This window comes from Myotis lucifugus, unplaced genomic scaffold (genome assembly GCF_000147115.1).
Source record: "Myotis lucifugus unplaced genomic scaffold, Myoluc2.0 scaffold_349, whole genome shotgun sequence".
NCBI classification, from domain to species: Eukaryota; Metazoa; Chordata; class Mammalia; order Chiroptera; family Vespertilionidae; genus Myotis; species Myotis lucifugus.
Genome location: NW_005871397.1, coordinates 342,214 through 360,574, shown reverse-complemented (window position 1 = coordinate 360,574; position 18,361 = coordinate 342,214). Strand labels below are relative to the sequence as shown.

At 41.9% G+C, this 18,361-nt stretch overlaps 1 non-coding gene across 1 annotated transcript; it reads right to left on the bottom strand.

Annotated features, from left to right (window-relative positions):
• Window positions 1–17,053: 17,053 nt before the first annotated feature.
• LOC111828388 lies at window positions 17,054–17,160 on the bottom strand. Its single transcript, XR_002832255.1, has one exon. It is a non-coding gene; the product is annotated as a U6 spliceosomal RNA (small nuclear RNA).
• Window positions 17,161–18,361: the final 1,201 nt, after the last annotated feature.

Here is an 18,361-nt window from a genome sequence, read left to right as displayed (position 1 = left end):
ACTTTTGTGTTTAGAGTGTTCAGAGAGGGTGGGAATGGAGGAAATCACAAGAGTGAAAAGGTGCCATAGGTGAGGTGCCTTGGTGGAGAGCATGGATTTTGGTGTCAAAGCCTAATCCAAATCTCTTAGAAGCTGCAAGACACTGAGCAAGTCAAATAATCTGGTTGAGCTTTGATTTCCTTATCCAGCCAATGGGGGTGATACTACTGACTATCTCTAAGGACACTGAGAGGACTAAGGAAATACTTATGTCCTAGAAACACTATATTTAGCAGTTGTACATTCTGTGAAGGCTCCCTAACCTGTTAGTAATTATGGAGCTGTCTCATCCCAGGGAGTCTCCCGGGCCTTTCTCCTCAGCCAGCCTTCTGCGACTCTAAAGCTATGCTGTCCAATAGTGTAGCTGCTCGGCACTGAAATTAATCACAATTTACATCAAATTAAAAATTGGGATCTTCAGTCTCACTAGTCACACTTCAAGTGCTCAATAACCACGTGGACCAGTGGTCACTGTGTTAGGTGTAGACAGAACATCTCCTTCGCTGGGATGTTTTCTCAGAGCTGTCTTTCACTTGATTGATCATTTCGCTGGACTCTCAGGTGATAAAAGTTTTCTTAGCCAACACCTCCCTTTGCTACTTTTGTACATGCCAAGGCATTTGTTGAAGGTTAAATGGCTAGATTCTTGTATACATCAGCCAACAAATGTGTATCAGTCACAAAACCCTTGGGAAGTCTCCCCTCACCTTGATGATTTTTGCTAACGTATGGTTCTTTCCCCTTCATGATTAGCTCTATGGCAGAAACACTGATATAATAGAGGGAGAATTTATCTTCCCCATTTACCCTTGCATGTTGTATCGTTTTTCACAAGAATGACAATACTAGAATACGAGGCTCAATGTTTGGGTCAGATTCTACTGGGAGTGTTCGATTTCTTCTAAACGAATTAGATTCGAAACTATTTCTCTCCATAGGACCCCTTCCTGAACTTGTCACCATTTGACAGACTATATATGTTACTTCTCACTTTTGGTTATTTTCTGTCTCCTCCCACTCTAAGGTATGAACTCCAAGGAGGCAGAGGTTTTTCCGTGTTTGTTCATTGCTGGAAGAGTGTCTGGCACATAGTTGGTACCTATTAACAATGTGTGAATGATGACTGTGCAGAAGTCCATTTGTAACTAGCTAAGAAAGATAACTGCTGTATTAGCTTCCTAGGGCTGCTGCAGCAAATTACCACAAACTGGTTGGCTTAAAACAACAGGAATTTATTTGCTCACAGTTTTGTAGGCTACAGGTCAAAAATCAAGTTCCTTGGTGTGGGAAGAGTCCTCCCTCCCCGCCTCTTAGCTTCCGGTGCTTGCTGGAAATCCGTGGCTTTCCTTAGCTTGTAGCTGCTGAACTCCGATCTCTGCCTTCGTAGTCATGTATCCTTCTTCCCTGTCCCACGTGTTCTTTCTCTTTATAAAGACACCAGTCATATTGGACTTAGGGCTCACTCTGACCCACTATGCCTCACCCTAATGAATTACAAAGGCAAAGACTCTGTTTCCAAGTCAGGTCACATTCATGTCACAATCCATGTGACATGAATTTTGGGGATGCTATTGAAGCCAATACAGATGCATAGATCCTTTCCCTGTCTCCATTCCTTACCCCCTAGGGTTTATTCTGTTTCTGGGACTTTGCTAAATGCACTTGAGAGCAAGTACAGTCCACAACACTTATTATTTGTACAGTCACCGTGCAGATCACGTGTGCTTTCCTTGTGGGCGTGGAGTGCAGGGGATGCTCACCTTTGGGTTGCTGCATCAGTTGCTCTGTCCCGAGCCTGTCACTGTCTCCAGTCCCAGCTCCTCTCTCTTTGCTCAAAAAGAGCCACTGCTGTCCCAGAGCACTGGCTTTTCTGTCTGCCTGACCCCGAGCATTCTGCAGCCCTCTTTGCTCAGCGCAGAGCTCAGCTGAAGGTGCCCAGGAATTCTGTTTGCCTCTCAGCCAAATGCAGGCAGTTACCCCATGAGCTCACCTGATGGCATCTGTTTGAATATTCTCCTACGGTACATGTCCAAAACCATGGGTGGTGACAAGCACGGTGCCAATGTGTGATAGGACCAGAGGACCCGGGTGGCCCTGCTGGGGATCCATCTTGTCTTCCCATATTAGCGCTGAAACTGTCAGCACTCAAGAGGAGCAAGGCCAGTGGGCCAACAGGCTGGCTTAGCAGGAGGGCAGAAAACATAGGGGTGAGTTGGGAAGACCATTTTGGTGCCACTAGTTTGTGCTTATCCCAGGGCCCCTTCAGACCTTCAGGCTGACAGCTCTGTTTGCAGAACTTGGCAGAGTTTTAAAGAACAGTCCTGGTGCAGCTATGAAAGTAAATGTCAGTCTGTCCAAACCCATGAAGGTCATGCAGCTAGTGTCACCGCAGAGAGCACCCAGAAATCTTAATCTGGGGCTCTGTGAATCCCATGAGTCAGAAAAAGTCTCTATGAACAGTTCAGTATGAATTTTTCTGTCTTGGGCACCAAAACACCCCGAGAAGTTAAGAGCCATGGGTGAGACCTAACTAACTTCAACTCACGAGAATTCAGCAACATAGGCTGGCCAAAAAGAGGACTAGATTCCTCCATTTAGTCAGCATGCATTTAGGTGCCGGCACAGTTTGGGATCCACCAGTGAACAAATAAAGATTGTGCACGTGGGAAGCTCCGTTTCTAACTCAGTGATGAGCACTGTGTCAGGAGTGAGGGGAGGGAGAGGACTGCTGCAGTCGTATGCGCCACTGGCCTGCCGTTCTACTCAGTGCCCAGCAGTGAGAGCCAGAGATGAGAGGGAATCTGCTGTTATTCTCAGAACCCAGGTGCCTTTTTAAATGTTTATTTATTTACTAGTGTCCCGGTGCACAGATTCATGCACATTGAAAGGAAATAAATTAGAAGAAATATTTTAATATTCCTATTCACTGTGTTGCTAATGAAAAGAAAATAGGATTCTACCGAGTCTCCTGTCTACCTACCAGGACTTCTGTGAGGATCAAATAAGATGAGGCATGGGAAAAATGCTTCACAAACATTTGATTAAACTGTAAAATGTTTGCACCTGGCTATAAAGCAAGTTGGGTTCCTGGGCTGAAGAAACTCCAAGGAGGCTAGTTGCTAGGGAGAGGAAGCCTGGCGTTGCTATGTGACATCTTTACCCTGCACCCACGGCCACAGCCACCGTTTCCTGGGGCTGGGCTGTTGGTCGCATTTTGTGCCATGGGTCTTGACAGCATTGGCTGCAATTTGGTGGGGTGTTGCTCCGGGGTGGTGGCGGGGCCTGTGTCCCACTTGGGGGAAGCCAAGTGTTGGTTTGTCGGTGCCAGGTCCGTGGTGCGATTTCTTTTTAAATGGCCAGTGCGAGTCATGGCAGCTCTTGCATTGAGCATCTGCCTCCTGGTGCTCAGTGTGTCATAGCTACCAGTCGGATGGATGACACTTAGCCTTTTATATATATAGATTTTAATCCTCACCCAAGGATATTTTTCCATTGATTATTTTTTTAGAGAGAGTGGAAGAGAGAGGGAAAGACAGAGAGAAATATCGATGTGAGAGAAACACATCAATTGATTTCCTCCTGCATGTGCCCTGACCAGGGCCCCGGGCCGAGGAGTAACCTGCAACTGAGGTATGTGCCCTTGATCGGAATCGAACCCAAGACCCTTAGGTCTGCAGGCTGACACTCTATCCACTGAGCCAAACTGGCTAGGGCTCAGGTGTCTTTTATCCGTATTCATCCTGCAGTCCTCCGTGTCATCCTGTCTGTAAGGATCCGTGCCTCTTTGTCCTCTAACCTCAGGCCAGTTAGTTAATCTGATGCTCCACTGATGAACCTGATCCGTCTTTGGAAAAACTGACCGTGTGGGATTTACTGACAGAAGCTATATTGGTCTCCAGTGTGGCACTTTCCGAAGGATTTTCAAGGATTATTGCCTGTGCCTGATTTTCACCCTTGCATGCCTGTTTCAGAGCTTCATCCTGCAAGAGAGATGCCGCTGTCTCTAGTGTGGTTTGGAAATCAAAACTGAATGGTTTTAATATTTCTCTGTAATCCTTTAAACAGTGGTTCTCAGCCTTCTGGCCCTTTAAATACAGTTCCTCATGTTGTGACCCAACCATAAAATTATTTTCGTTGCTACCTCATAACTTGCTACTGTTATGAATCATAATGTAAATATATGATATGCAGGATGGTCTTAGGTGACCCCTGTGAAAGGGTCGTTTGACCGCCAAAGGGGTCGCGACCCACAGGTTGAGAACCACTGCTTTAAAACAATTTGGTCCAAGTTGAACAACATCAGAAACGGAAGTTCTAGTCTTTGTCTGATGCTAAATTGCCATGAGACTTCACAGAAAGCAGTTAACCCTTTGCTCCCGGTTTCTGTGTAAAATGGGGTGGTTGGACTAGACACCCTCCCAGGGCCTTCCCAGGTCTGAAATCTGAACTCTGAATGTGGCAGAGAAAACGAGCAGCACGTGGTACCCTTTCACTTTCCTTTTCCTCCTCCCCTGCCAGTCGTTGGGCAGTGCTGCCTGGGGTAGGGGCATCCTCGTGGACCTTAGTTTTGTTCCCTCTTCCTGGGTCTTTGCTAATCCTTCTTACAGCGACTCTCTGCCAAACTGCAAAACTGCCTGTTCAACCCCAAGGAAGACTGATCAGAGGAAATCTGACCACCAGAGCCCAGGTTTGTCTGGGGTGTCTTCTCTGGGTGTAAGTCAGAGCTGAGCATTTACCCGTGCCTGCAACTGGGTGTGTGTGTGTATGTGGTGGTGGGGGGTGGTGGTGGTGGTGGTGGTGGTGGACAGGCAGTCCCTGGTGTTGGGGGTCTTCCAACAAGTGGCCCAGAGTCAAGCTGGGAGCCAGGCACGCCTCTGGTGCAGCTGGGCAGGAGTTTGATGCAGGATAAAACCTTCCTTAAATAGCCAGGCAGGACATAGCCCTCTGCAGTCAAAGTTGAAAAGTAATGAAAATGTGCTCCGAGTAGTCAAGGGACAGAATTTTCAGGTAAAGAGTGAGAATTCTGGGATCTCTGAAATTTGGGAAGATTGAAGGGAAAATAACAACAAAACCCTCAGGAAATAGAGTGAGCCTGACCAAATCATGAACCCCACGCCCGGAAAAATCCTCAAGGCAGCTCTGGGTGCCGAGGGCTCGGGTTCTTGTTCATCACTAATTAGTTGGGTTCATTTCTTTTAGGCTCAGCTTCCTTCTCTGAAAAATGGGGACAATATCCCTTTCACAGGGTTGTGACCAAGGATTTAGTGAAATAACGCTTTATGAAGGTGCTTTGTAAGAACACGAGTTGCTGGATAAATGTGTGAGCTTTGCTTTTTTTAAAATATATTTTTTATTGATTTCAGAGAGGAAGGGAGAGGGAAGGAGAGATAGAAACATTAATGATGAGAGAGAGAATCATTGATCGACTGCCTTTTGCAATGCCCCTTACTGGGGACTGAGTTCATAACCCGGGCATGTGCCCTGATTGAAATCAAACCTTGACCTCTTGGTTTATAGGTTGACGCTCAACCATTGAGTCTCTCAGGTTGGGCTTGGGCTTTGCTTTTTTTTTTTTTTTTTTTTTTTTTTTAATCTAGCGAAGAATTTCATTTTTTCACATCCTTAATGTAACAATATCCCTCTTGATTTGAAACCTCAGTTGCTCTCCCTAGAGAAGGTTGAAAGAAGAGATGTTGCTTTCAAAGTCTAGACTCCATTATAAGTATGAGTAAGACAAAAATAAGACAATTGAAATTTAATACCATCCTGCTTCCCTTTTGGTCTCTAGTATCACCGTCCAACAGAAATAATGTCAGCCACATGTGTAATTTAAAGCTCACTGGTAGCTACATTTGAAAAGCAAAAAGAAATAGATCAGTGTGATTTTAATAATTTATTTAATTCAACATATCTAACATTTTATAATTTTAACATGAAATGAACATTATTAGTGAACTATTTTACTTCCTTTTTCTCATGCTCAGTCTTTACATTCCAATATTCTTACAGCATGACCCAGTTCAGATGAGTCACATTGCAAGTACTCAATAATCACCATGGCTCCTGTCTACCATAGAACACGGTGTAGAGTCACAAGGCATGTGGCAGTTTGGGTATGTCCCCCTGGGCTCCCCCCCAATATATCCATGTCCTAATCCCCAGGACCTGTAAATGCCACCTTGCATGGCAAAGGGACTTTGCACATGTGGCTAGTTAAGGATTTGAGATGGGAGATTACCCTGGATGATCTGTGAGGGCCTGCTGTAATCACAATGTCCTTGTAAGAGGGAGGCAGGCGGGGCCGGAGTCAGAGGAGAAGGCAATGAGGCGATGGATGCAGAGATGGGAGAGATATGCTTTGAAGAGGCAGGATGGGCCACCAGCCCAGGGGCAGACAGGCTGTCACTGGAAGCTGACAAAGGCCAGGAAAAGATCCTCCCCTCAGAGCCTGCAGAAGGATGCAGCCCTGACCACACTTGACTCTAGCCCAGTGACACGGATTTCTGACTTCTTACCTCCAGAATTACAAGGGAATATAATTTGTGTTGTAAGCAATGGTGGCAATTTGTTATAGCAACCACGGGAAAGTAATACATTACTAATACTCCAAACCATCACTTTCAAGTCCCTTTTAAGAAGGCGCTCCCTGGGCCACATCACAGGCAGTTACATTTGGCTTCCTGGCGGCGTGGCCGAGGGCACCCATGTACAGTCGGGCACCCTAGGGCAGGTGTGCACTGCCGCCCTCCTCACTGGGCGCCGGCGGCTGTTTCTTACTCTGACTCCACTGTAGCCTTTGATGGCAAACACTTTGTGTCTTATCACTCTCCTTGAGGATGAACAGGGGCGAAAGGCTTTTACCATGAGGGTACACACCGGAGGAAGAAATGGCTTAAACAGTTACTGGCTCTCTTTACTATCTATCTGCTCAATGTTTTTGTAAATCTAAATATATGCTAACTATAAGGTCTCTTAATTTAAAAATGTACTGCCATGTGGGTTTGGTAGGGACAAAGTTAAACTCATACCTTTACCTATGAATGTTGGTGAATGTGTGGTTAGGCCAGTCATTCTCGACGTGTAATGTGCGTGAGAATCACCTGGAGAGCCTGACACACCACGGATTGCTGGGCCCACGGCCAGTGTCTAACTTGTAGGTCTGGGGAGGGGGGGTCGGGGGAGGGCAAGCATTTGCATTTCTAACCGGTTCCAGGTGATGCTGATGCAGAGGGCAGGCAGGTAGGCAAGCAGGCAGGTAGGCAGAAAGGGCCCCTCCGAACACCAGGCCTGCAGGAGGGACCTGCGGGCCTCGCCTCCACCAGTGCAGGGGAAGACCCCAGGCCTGTGTTCCCTTCCGCACCAGGGCACAGAGTCAGTCCCCTTCCAACAATAGCTCCGCAGTGGTTGCTGAGGGACTTCAGACTCAGCACCACTCCTCTTGCCGGGCTCTGTTTTGTGTCTCCCACCCTGAGGTCTAAAGTAGATGACCATCCGGAGATCCCCAAGTCTCAGCTAAAAATACCTCATTTGTCACAGGCCAGCTGGCTGCTCAGGTTTCCCAGCTGGAGTGCCTCCCCCAGCCCTGGGGCTGCCCCAGTGGAAAGTCAATCAGCAGAAAATACCTGGTTAAAAATAGCCCTGGGGAGGCCCCTCAAAGCTCTCAGCCCAGCTGCCCACTAGCGGGGACCAATTCTGGATGTGGGAGGATGAAGCTAGGAATGGCGGGACGACTGCCTGGCGTGGCCAGTTTCATTCCCTAGAAGAGTTAGGGCAAACTGGAGAGACCAGCTCCCTCCATCCCCCTGGTCTTTGTGTTTATTCAATTTAAAATCTAGACTTGGTAACTTTAGTCCTAACCTGGCCTGGGGTGATTTTCATTCTGCCTTCTTCTGCATAACAATAATGCTGAGCTTCCCGACCTTTCACAATTACACAGATGAGTCTTGCTGAACGTGGCTTTGGTGAGCAAGTGCAGTGGCTCTTAGGAAGGAAGGAACTGCCCAGAGGACTGGATGAGCTGACTTTTATGGTTGGGTCTGGGCCACCTTTGGGACAACCTCGGCTGGCCTGCTGATCCCTCCTGATAGCACCTACAGTTCTGTTTGTATTGTTTTAACTTTATTCTATCAGCCAAATGCCAATAAGAGGAACAAAAATGCTCTCTATATTCCGACTAGCAAGATTCTCCAATCATTTCATGTGAGAAACTCCGAAAATCGGGCAACTGTCTCCCCTCCTTCTTTGAAGAGAGCTTTACAGTTGACATACAATATTATGTTAGTTTTAGGCGTACAACACGGTAATAAGACATTTATTTAACTCTGGAAGTGCCCCCTGGTAAGTCTAACACCCACCTGACATCATACAGAGTCATTACAATATTACTGACCACATTCCCCATGCTGGACTTTACATCCCCGTGCCCAGAAAAACTATTCTCCTTAATGAAAGTAAACAAAACCCATGGGATAAATACTTTAATAAATACTTGGATTTAGTATTTAAAAAATTTTTTAAACACCATATAGCACTTAAGCACTTAGACTTTTCTTTAAAAATGTTTGTTGTTCTGCCTGGCTGGCATGGCTCAGTGGTTGAGCGTCAACCTATGAACCGGGAGGTCATAGTTCAATTCCCGGGGTCAGGGCATATGCTGGGTTTCGGGCTGATCAATGATTCTCATCATTGATGTTTTTCTCTCTCTCTCCCTCTCCTTTCTTCTCTGAAATAAATAAAAAATATATTAACAAAAAAGAATCAACCAATGAATGCATGAATAAGTAGAACAGCAAATTGATGTTTTTCTCTCTATTGCGCTCTCTCTCCTCTCCCCTCCTCTCTCTCTAAAATAAATTTAAAAAAATATTCAAGAAGGCTGAAGGATCCAGATCTTGTGATTTTATTCCTCTTTTATGTTATAAGTAAGAAAAGAGTGAAAAAAGGAACAACACCAATTGCTTTCTATAGACTTCAAACCTTTGTTTGCATTTTCCTATTCCTTGTCTGTTGGTGAACAACTGGGTCCTGAATTTGTTCTGTGGGAGCAGCAAGGCGGACTCTCATGGTGCCCCGAAGGTCAGCACAGTGGCTGAGACCCCACAGGTGAGGATTCCCTAGGGTGGAGGGCCAGAGCCTGAGCAGGAGGAGGAAGGGTGGATGGGTACATGAACCAGGGTGGGATGTGAGAGCTCCCTCAAGGTGACCATGGCACCCTCACAGCAGAGGGTGCTGGGACAGTGAGAGATGTGTTACTGGCTGGGACTGATGGAATAATTGCACATATTAACAATAAGCCAGCTTTCTTACTGTTGGAAAAAAACAGTTAAAGAAAGGTAAAAAAATATATCTAGAACCCTATAATATGGGATTGGAATTGGAGATATGAGTGTAAGTGTATATGTTTCAACATATAAAGGTAAATATAGAACTGAGGGTGGTAAAGGGGCATAAGAGGTACCAACCTCCAGTTATTAAAAAAATAAGTCATGGAGATATTATGTACAGTAAAGGGAAAATAGTCAATATTTTCATAGTAACTTTATATGGTGACAAATATTTATTAGACTTATCATAAGGAATATAAATATCAAATTACTATTTTATACAACCAGAACTTGTATAATATTGTATGTCAACTATATGTTAGTTTTAAATAAATGTAAGTGTGTAAATGGTATGCCCTGCGAGTACCAAGGAACACCCAGATCTTGGTTTGAAACACCATTTTCTACAAAAAGGAACCAGGCTCCTTAGAGAAATGGCTGATGGCAAGAACGAGGCAAGGAAAGTCCAACGTGAGTCCAAAATGTCCTGTTCCAGAAAGCAAGGAACGGCCCAGAGAACTCTGGGTGCGTGTTAAAAAGACAGTAGTCAGCTTGAATTGAATCTCACTAGCCAAATGGAGGGCAATTTGACCATCAAAATAAATAATGATAGGAACAGATTCTAAGCCATTAGATAAAATAGGAAACCATGCATATGTCAAAAAATAACTGGAAGTTATTTACATAATTTCAATACCTCACCATAAATTACTTATTGATTCCATGGCCGGGGAGAGGAGAACAATATTACAGGGAGAGCTGGCAGACACTGTCTTTACCATGTGATTAATATGATTATCATTCGTAAAGGAACAAATTGAGAGGATGCAGTGAGAAGAATGTAGTGTCACTTTTGTGATATTTCTGCTAACGGTGTCTGAATTTAATCCTAAATCACAGCTAAGGAACATTCTGCAAAATAACTGGCCTGTAATTTACAGACGGTCAAAGTCATGGAAGTTAAAGGAAGATGGAAGGGAATCAAGGACACATGAACATGTGGTCCTAAGTTAGACCCTTTGGTATAAGGGGTATTATTGGGCTATTAGCAAAACTTGAATGGGTTCTGAGAACTAGATAGTAGCAGTGAATCCATGTAATTTCCTGTGGTTTTGTAGGATAATGTCCTTGTTTGTAGGAAACACCCACTAACAGATTTTTTTCAGAGTGATAGGGCATCTGGTTAGCAATTCACTCGCAAATGGTTCAGATAAAAGGTTCTTTACACTGTACTTCCCACTTTTCTATAAGTATGTGGTTGTTTTTTTTTTTTTAAAATATATTTTATTGATTCTTTACAGAGAGGAAGGGAGAGGGATAGAGAGTTAGAAATATCGATGAGAGAGAAACATCGATCAGCTGCCTCCTGCACGCCCCCTACTGGGGATGTGCCTGCAACCAAGGTACATGCCCTTGACCGGAATCGAACCCGGGACCCTTCAGTCCGCAGGCCGACGCTCTATCCACTGAGCCAAACCGGTCAGGCAAGTATGTGGTTGTTTCAATTTTTTTTTAAAGGGTGGAAAAGTAAATAAATTTCATTTGATAATTTCAAGAGATTTAAAAACTTTTTATATTTGTATCTACACTAAGATAAACTTTATTTGTAATCATTGCAACTATTTTTGAAGTTAAATTTATTGGGGTAACATTGGTTAATAACATTACATAAACGTTAGCTGTACAACTTTATAATATGACATCTGTATATTCTATTCTGTGCTCACCGTCTGAAGCCTAGTCTCCTTCTGTCACCATATATTTAACTCCCCTTACCCTTCTCCTCCCCCAGCCCCTGCCCCTCTGGTAACCACTATCTGCATCTATGAGTTTGTATTTTTTTGTTTGTTTGGCAACCTTTTTTTGAAAGCAGTAAATAAGTTAGTGTACTATTAATATACAATTTAGTCTTACATTCCAAAAGGAGAATTTTTTCTAATTTCTTCAATGAAAAACAGGATTATTTATAGTCCCTTAATTCACAATCATAATTTTTAACTGTATTTTCTTTGGAAGGGATAAAAGCCAATACATCAAGAATAGGCAATTATTAAACATTTAAAGACATCTTTTTCATTAGTTTAGTCTGTCTTATTTTGGATCTAGAGGTTCGCCTTTTCATAAATTAGATACATCCATAATATTACACATATTTTAAAACATTTATCATTTATATGTTTGGTTTTGTCTCAAAATGCAGACAACTTTAGCACTGGTAAGAAACTCAAGAGAATTGACACATGTTATTCTTTGTGAAATACTGTATTATGATTTTTAAAATGTTTTAGTACTTGGGAATACTAACTGTGGAAAGATGTCAAAAACAAAATTAAAAAATATGATGGATGGACCAATGAGGTTTATACTCTCAAAAGCAGTCTTTTCATCAGCAGCTTCTTGTCATTTTAGGAAATATTATGCAGTTCTTAATACTTTGGGCCCCCTAATCATAAATATTAAACATTCAGAACAGCTTATATTGTAAATATGTGTTAACATTATAAACACTTGAAACCATCAGTGGAAAGAAGCTGGGAAGGTAAATTATTTAATTATAGGTGAAATAATTCTAGTAATTCAATTTTGAGTGTTTATAAGAAATATTATTATTTCTTGTCACTGAAGTATTTTCAGCATTAGGCTGCTTCCTGTTGTAGGTTTTAATAAAAAGGTTGAAGTCAGTTTTCTATGCTCATTTTGACATTACCACAAATTATTTACCTTGTACTTACCATATAGCACTTAGCACAATAACAATTAAATGACTATTTGTATAACTATTCTTTCTCCTCTGATAGACTGTTGTTCCGTGAATATTATTTTCAGTATCTGCTTGTCATAGCTGTCCAGTCTTGAAGGTGTGCTTCCCTAATTGTTCTTGCATTGGACTGCCTATCTGAAGCTTTAAGGAGCCAACTTTCCAGTAACTTCTCCCATCCTAGCCTCCTTGGGGGAAGTCAATTCATACGTTCCTTGAGATCTCACCCTTCCTCCTCTGTTCTAACATCTCCCTCTTTCTAATAGCTTCTTTAAGAGTATTAGAAAAAAAAAGAAAGAAAAAAAAGAGTATTAGACTTTGATGCAACTCTTTACCATTCTGTACCTAGTATAGTGAAATATATGAAGTAGAGTGAAATATATGATGAATGTTAAGTTTGCTTTTGCTCTGGGTATTCACAAAGAAATTGCTGCTCCATCCAAGACATAAAATCCTTACTTGTATGTTTTTTTTACTGCAGGATTCCTTTCAGCAGGTAGGTTCAGTAGGTTAAATGTTTTCAACATCTGTTTATGTTTTACTTTGCATTGAAATGCCTGAAATGGATTGTTGTAGAGCATAAAATCCATTTTGTCTTGTATGCAGTCCCTGATTATTTTCAGCTGTAGAGAGTCAATATTTTAGTTCTTGACTCACTTTGCCAATCTGTTTCAATTTTTAAAAGTCACAACATGTCCATTGTTATTGGGTCAGTGACTCAATTAGGTCTCTAAGATTTGCACAAATTCAGCAGCTTCCTTAGAGCCACATGAAAAATAGTTTTGGCTTCATTTGGCAATCTATTAGGCTCCTCTGGATTTTGCCATAGCTCCCTTAGAAATGTTGTAACTTATAATCAGGATGTGAAATTTAAAACCCTTTTATGAATAAATCTCAAATATTTTAATTTCCGGAGGCATGAATAACCCAACCCTCTTTTTTTTTCTCCCTGTAGCCTTCATTGTTTTCCAAAAAATATACTGAAAAAAAATTACTTCTAAGACTGTCCAATATATGCAGAAAGAATTCTGATATTATATCTGCATGAAAGTAAGTCTTTTATTATGTTAAGATTTGTGTCTGCCATAAAATGATAAGGTTGACATGTTTGAGCTTGGGGGCAAAGTCATCTCAAAACAGGATGCTGGGCCCAGCCAGGGTGGCTCGATGGTGAGTGTTGAACTATGAACCAGGAGGTCATGGTTTGATTCCCTGTCAGGGCACATGCCTGGGTTGTAGGCTTCATCCCCAGTAGGAGTCATGTAGGAGGCATCAGATCAATTATTCTCTCTCATCATTGATGTTTCTATCTCTCTCCCTCTCCTTTCCTCTCTGAAATAAATAAAAATATAGTTTTTAAAAAGTTATTTGGAAAAGAAAAAGTTAATTGGAAAAATCCCCACACAGGATGCGGGGTCCTATCTACCTTGTGTAGGTAGGGAGTTGCCCGTGTTTCTTTCCAAATCATCTGTGACTATCAGAGAAATATGACCTTCCCGCCTTGCTCTGAAAAAACCGGGGTTTACCTTAGAAGGTTCTCCTGTTGCCTCTGAAGACATCTCCTCACTTGAGTAAAGATTATAGCTTTCCACCAGGGAGACTGAATTGAGCAAACACCATTTTATGCATGGGAGAGAAATTGGGAGTTAGAGCTTTCTGAACTTGAAAGGAACATTGCTATTACTGTTTTTTACTTTTTTGTTTTAACAATTTTATTTTTTTGGGGGGTGGGGAGGGAAATATTTGTGGTCAGAGCAAGACATTTATTTTCTATCCCGTATGTGCAGATATGGAAATATGGTTAGGACAGGGTGGTGACTTTATAAGGTCTCCTAGATTTCAGTGGTGGAGACAACATTGTTCAAGCTGCCTCTGAAACATTCCAATCTCTTCTCTCATATTTCAGACTTTAGCTAAACAATGCTACCCTCAAATCAGAAACACTGAAGTGATCCTGAGTATTGGATTATTATTATCTCGTCTCCTCAAAGGGAAAACATTTTGTCGGTATTTAGTCTCCATATTGAACACCCATTCTGGGATATGTGGCTATGAAACTCAGGGGACGACTATCTGGTGCTGTTGTTGTTATGTTGATTTTCAAAGGAGAATGTGGGCAGGGTTGGCTTGTGGACCCATGCGTTCTGGTGTGAATTGGGTAATTTCATTTTGAGGGAGTGCAGGAGTTATTTGAACTTTGTATGCTTCAATTAAATGCCAGAAAATGGATGAAAAGACTTACTGAAAACCAGATGCTTGTTCTTCATGCCTCTTGGGACATCAAAAACAAGCAGCACAACAAAAGGCATTTGGGTTTGGCAGAGTTCACTCACAGATGAGTTTGGCGGCATTGGTAGAGCGGGAGAATTGTGGAGTATTGATAGATACCTGATTTGAGAAGCGTCTAAATCACTGATCTCTTATTCAATAAATCTACCTTTACTTCATGTAAAGTACTCTTTCACAGTTTATTGAGCACAGAGAGAATAACATCTAGTACTAGAAGATGTTCTTATGTAAGAAGGTAACAGTTGGCTCATTTTTGCTCGGTGGGCAAAACAATTCAGATCTCATTTTGGATTGATGGTTGGGTAAGACAAAGTTCTGAGGTAAATATTTCTTAGAAAGTGTACTAGTAGTCTTAGTGTCTGCAGTTTTTCAGGACTATGAGGGCATTAACCTGTGACAGTGTAATATCCCCCCAGAGTTTAGAGGGAGCTTTTGTGTCCTGTTCAGGCCACACCTATCGGAGTGACCTTGTCATCCTTGGAGGCTGTTCTCTGCACTTTGAAACAGCCACGTGTGAATACGTTTACGGTTTATTACCTTCCTGACTAGAGAACTAAGCCCCAAAGCAATACATAATGTTAATTGTGGATGCGTTTTTATTTTTAATTGTTTTTAACATTGTAAGCAACTCTTGTTGTAGGACAGATGGCCATGGAATTCTGCCATAATTTTGAATACAGTTCCATCCATTAAAATGCACACTCTCATTTTGTTTTAAGAATATTTTGATACTTTGACTTGGTCAAATCATAAACTTCAAAGCAGTAAAGAGAGTTTTACTAAATCCACCAGATCCATGTATGAATTAGGACACCCTTAGGGTAGCAATATTTGTGCTCCTCAAATTAACAGACTGTTGATTAAGCATCCTGTGTTGGCTCAGACTACATAATTGTATTTTAAGAATATAATCATTTTGGTATTTTATAAAATCCATAGTCTAATGTCACATTTTGAAAGTAGAATTAATCTTTAGATTTCAAAATACTCTGTTAACCAGTAACAGTTTGTACACTACTTCAAGTTTGCCTGATCTTTGGTTGTAATTTAAACAAATCTTCGTTGAAATGAAAATATCAGCTTATCTCTATGTTCGATGCTGTACCTTAAGAATAGCAAGGTGATGTTAACCTTCTTGTAGACCATATCTTTAGGTGAATATTATCACTTACAGAGGTATTGTAGGTCAAGGGTGGCACCTGCTTAGCAAAACTTTGAAATAGGGAATAGATTATTTTTTGTTTTTGTTGTTAATTGGGTTTTTGATATGTTAAATGTGAACATGAATCTCCTTTCTATTTCAATCTTTACTATGGAAAATTATGTTTCTTTTACTACCTATAGTCTACTAAGCAGAATGATATCCATATCTTTGAAAACTAATGATTAGGGCCAATACTTGCAATCCACCCTCAAGGCAAAAGATTCTAATTTATAGACATTGTAGGAGATTGCACATGTTTCAGAAGTCTGCCACCAATGGATTTCATGTAACCCATCTACATCCCTTCTTCTGATTGCAATGTATAATTACAGTTGTAACCCGCCATTCTCCAGAACATTATCTCAATTCGTTGAGGTTCTGCGTTCCGGCATGTGTCGACAGTTTGGCTCAAATAAACTCACAAAAATTCTTTACAGGTTTGAATGTTTTTATGTTAACATTACGAAGCAAACAATAAAAAGTAAGGTTGGTGGAAAGGCTGGCAATATCTGGACTAGGTCATGTTGCAGTCCCTTTAAGACCCCACATTTTCTGTGTACTTCAGCAATCTCCTATCTGGTTTCCCCATATCCTCACATGCCCCCTTCCAATCTCTAGCTGCACCCCAGGTGTTCTTTTCAAAATGCTCATTTGGATATGTCACCTTAGGCTTAAAACCCTCCAGGGACTTAAGAGACAAAGACCAATATCCTTAACGCAGTATAGAAGACAAACTTCAATGTGCATGTGAGTCACGTGGGGCCTGAGGTTCTGGAATCCTTACCAGCTACTAGGGATACTGATGCTGGTAGTCTGAGGACCGCCCTTTGAGGAGCAGGATCTGGAGATCTGTCTAGGCCTGCCCTGCCTGTACCAGAATCATTGCTCCCAGTGCTTTGCATGCCTGCCACCTGGCTCTTTCCAGCTCCTGATAAGTACTCTCTGCCTGGAAGGACCTCCCTCCAACTCCCAACCTGCTGAAGTCATGCCCTTTTAACATCAGCTCAATAACAAGGGTTGGAGAGGTTGTAGAAAAAAGGGAAGCCTCATTGACTGCTGGTGGGAATGTAGACTGGTACAACCACTATAGAAAGCAGTCTGGCGATATTCCTTTTGCTGTCATCCTAGCTGCATAAAGCAGGGTTCTTGGTGGTTGCTGTGTAAGAAGTCATCCCATGTAAAAATCCATGTGGAACAGGGGGATGGTTTCCAATTTGATTCCTATGTTTGAGGGGTTGTGCAGAGCCCAACAGTTGCACACATCCCATTAGTAAGTAATCGTGGTTAAGAATGACATGCAAATATTTTTAAATTTTAATTTATGTGTAGTATTTTTTTCACCTGGCTACTAAGTTTTTAGGATACAAATATTTATAAAATTGATGAACTAACCTATTTAATAAATGGAACTGTTAGTCATTTCTTGCTTTTTTGTTTGTTTTAAATATGGAACACTTCACAAATTTGCATGTCATCCTTGCACAGGGGCCATGCTAATCCTCTCTGTATCGTTCCAATTTTAGTATATGTGCTGCCGAAGTGAGCACATTAGTCATTTCTTTAAAAAAATGTCCTTATTGATGTTAGAGAGAGGGAAAGGGAGAGGGAGAGAGAGAAACATTGAGCTTGCAATGGAGGCATTGTGCCCTGACCTGGAATCAAACCAGCGACCTCTTACTGCATGGGATGACACTGAACCTACTGAGCCACAGAGGCCAGAACCTGTTGGGATTTCTTTCGATCTGGGTCTACTGAAACCATTACCTGGATGCAGAGAGTGCTGTGTACCAAGAATGTCTGGGGATCTCTCTTTTAGGGGGTCAATAGAGTTACAAGGCTACTTATTTTCTTTTCTTTTTTTTTTAATTTTTTTTTATTCTTTTTTTAAAAAAATATTATAATAAGTATTACAAAGGGTATTACATATGTGTCCTTCCCCCACCCCCCGCCCTTGACAATCCCTGCCCTCCCTTACCCCCCAGTGTCTTATGTCCATTAGTTATGCTTATATGTATGCATACAAGTCCTTCGGTTGATCTCTTACTCCCCTCCCTTCTGCCCCCCAACCCTCTCTGGCCTTCCCACTGCAGTTTGACAATCAGTTTGAGGCAGCTCTGCCTCTGTATCTATTTTGTTCAAAAGTTTGTAATGGTCTTTATTATCCATGAATGAGTGAGATCATGTGGTATTTTTCCTTCATTGACTGGCTTATTTCACTTAGCATAATGCTCTCCAGCTCCATCCATGCTGTTGCAAATGGTAAGAGTTCCTTCTTTTTTACAGCAGCATAGTATTCCATCGTGTAGATGTACCACAGTTTTCTAATCCATTCATCTACTGATGGGCACTTAGGCTGTTTCCAGATCTTAGCTATGGTGAATTGTGCTGCTATGAACATAGGGGTGCACATATCCTTTCTGATTGGTGTTTCTGCTTTCTTGGATATATTCCTAGAAGTGGGATCACAGGGTCAAATGGGAGTTCCATTTCCAGCTTTTTGAGGAAACTCCATACTGTCTTCCATAGTGGCTGCACCAGTCTGCATTCCCACCAGCAGTGCACAAGTGTTCCTTTTTCTCCACATCCTCTCCAGCACTTGTCGTTTGTTGATTTGTTGATGATAGCCATTCTGACAGGTGTGAGATGGTACCTCATTGTTGTTTTGATTTGCATCTCTCAGATGATTAGTGACTTTGAGCATGTTTTCATATGTCTCTTGGCTTTCTGAATGTCCTCTTTTGAAAGGTT